Source organism: Ochlerotatus camptorhynchus, unplaced genomic scaffold (assembly GCF_037179485.1).
Source record: "Ochlerotatus camptorhynchus isolate MF236.1 unplaced genomic scaffold, CSIRO-AGI_Acam_v1.1 ptg000581l, whole genome shotgun sequence".
In the NCBI taxonomy this organism is placed as follows: domain Eukaryota; kingdom Metazoa; phylum Arthropoda; class Insecta; order Diptera; family Culicidae; genus Ochlerotatus; species Ochlerotatus camptorhynchus.
Genome location: NW_027041061.1, coordinates 76222 through 79044, shown reverse-complemented (window position 1 = coordinate 79044; position 2823 = coordinate 76222).

The following is a 2823-nucleotide window of genomic DNA, read 5'->3' as shown; positions in this document are numbered from 1 at the left end:
GAAAAAAAAAATAATAGACTATTAGATCCGTAAGCTCAGTAAGTAATTAATTAGTAATAAGTGCTCTGTTAAAATACCAAATTGATAACTAGATTTGTTATAAAATCAGACAATACATGCATTGCAGGAATTGATATCGTTTTCAATCATAACCAAATAAGTTTTCGATTTGTATTATCATTTTTGCCTGTTAATTTCGTCCAGTGGATAATAAATTTATTTTTCAAAATAAATGATAACCAGACAACAAAACTTACTGACAATTAGTTATCATCCTTCGCATGGGTCAGTCCGCATCGTGCTCTCTTGCCGTGCGGATCTATTTGCTTTTTGCTTAAGGAAGTGTTACTACTACCTAAAGCTACAACAAATTTAAACAGCACTTTTCAGTGCTCAACCTGTAAAAATTTTCTACCTTGTTCAACTTCTCTTATTCCTCTTCGATCCTTGTTTGGACCCTACCCGAGGTAATCCTTCTTGGATATCGATTTGGAAAATTCCTCTTCGATCCTTCAGATTCTTATAGTAATCTGCTTGGAAGTCGATTTGGATAACAATTTACTGCCGCCATGGCGCCTAAACGCAAAAGAAAGGGGCAAACTCTTGACCCCCCTTCTGATGAAATTAATTTGAGTAATCAATTTGATTTGCTCACGGATGATGAGAATGATCCATCATCCAAGAAAAATTCTAGTAAACTTTCCCGGCTTAATGCCAAGAAGGAAAAGATTCCCCCTATTGTGATAACCACTACCGATTTCCATGCTCTTCGCATGGAACTTTTGAATTTCGTGAAAGTTAAGTTTTCACTACAAATTGGACGTCGGGGTGAATGCCGTGTATTTGCTGAAACCTTGGACGGATTTAAATGTCTTCTCAAGTATCTTACTGAGAAGAAGCACAAATTTTTTACTTACGACACCAAAACTGAACGTGTGTTCAAGGTTGTCATGAAAGGACTTCCCAGTGGTGAATCCCTGGATCAGATCAAAGATGAACTGGCAAAATTACTTGGAGTTGTGCCACTCCAAGTAATCAAAATGAAAATGAAATCCCGTCCTGGCGATTCGCGCAACGGGATTTCTAATGATTTTTATTTAGTTCACTTCAAATCTAGTGAACTGAACAACCTTAAGGCCTTAGAAAAAGCTAGCCTTATGCTCCATGTCCGAGTGAAGTGGGAACACTTCAGGAAGACTGGAGGAAATTTCCAAAACCTCACTCAGTGCCGTAAGTGCCAGGGATGGGGTCACGGAACTAAAAATTGCTACATGCCAGCTAAATGCATGAATTGTGGTGATTCCTCTCACGCAAAGGACGACTGTCCTGTGAAGGAAGATCCTAAGAAATTTAAATGTTCAAATTGTGGTGAAAACCACAAATCCAATTTTTGGGAATGTAAGACTCGCAAAGCGATCCTACAATCTCGTTCTAACCGACAGGTAGGAAACGCTCCACGTTTCCGACCAGGTACAAATTCCTCTGCTGTTAACAACGGTCAGCGAGGAACAAATTCTACATTCGTACCCGTAGGTACAAATATCACCCCTGCTTCAAATGTTTCATCTGTACCTACTCCCCTCGCTGCTAACAATGTTCAGCGAGTTAATGGAGCTACCTATGCTGCTATTGCAGCGGGTAGAAATCAAAATACTAACCAACGTTCTAACGGAAATTTTGACAATTTTGACTTAGGAAGCATTACTGCTCCTAAAATGGAATTTTTACAGAATTCATTAATTGACATGATTTCTGATATGCTTAAATCTAACTCCATGTTTGATGCTATTCAAACTGGAGTAAAATTTGCTAATAATATTGCCATGACTTTAAAATTCAGTAATGGATTTTAAAGCATTAAACATTTTAAATTGGAATGCTCGATCTCTTAAAGATAATGAAGACGAGCTATTTAATTTTTTGAGAGTTCATAACGTGCATATTGCCGTTATAACTGAAACGTTCCTTAAACCTGACCATAAGGTTAAGAAGGACGCAAATTACTTGATTTATAGAAATGATCGTCTTGATGGACCCTGTGGTGGCGTTGCCATCATTATTCATAGACGAATCAAACACAAAATACTTTCTTCATTTGAAACCAAAGTTTTTGAAACTTTGGGAGTTTCTGTTGAAACAAAATTTGGACAACTTACGTTTATAGCTGCCTATTTGCCATTCCAATGCGTAGGCCAGCAAAAGAATTTTCTCAAGGGTGACCTTCAGAAACTTACCCGTCATAGGTCTAAATTCTTCATTATTGGTGATTTTAATGCAAAACACCGCTCATGGAATAATGCTCAAAGCAATTCCAATGGTAATATTCTGTTTGATGATTGTTCTGCAGGTTATTACACTATTCAATATCCAAACAGCCCAACATGCTTTTCTTCTGCAAGAAATCCCTCAACTATTGATTTGGCCTTAACTGATTCATGTCATCTTTGTAGCCAATTGGTTACCCATGCTGACTTCGGTTCTGATCACCTTCCAGTAACTTTTGAAATATCCCAAGAAATAATTTCTAATCCCAACAGCTTTACTTTCAATTACCATAGGGCTGATTGGGAGCAATATCGAACATTTATGGAATATAACTTCGATCCAAACATTCCTTTGCAAACCAAAGATGAAATTAATTATGCTCTTGAATCTCTGACTACTTCTATAGTTGAAGCAAGAGCTGCCTCAGTACCAAAATGCGAGGTTAAATTCGATTCAATTATAATAGACGATGATCTTCAGCTCTTGATCCGTCTTAAAAATGTCCGTAGGAGACAATATCAAAGAACACGCGATCCTGCCATGAAGGTTATCTGGCGG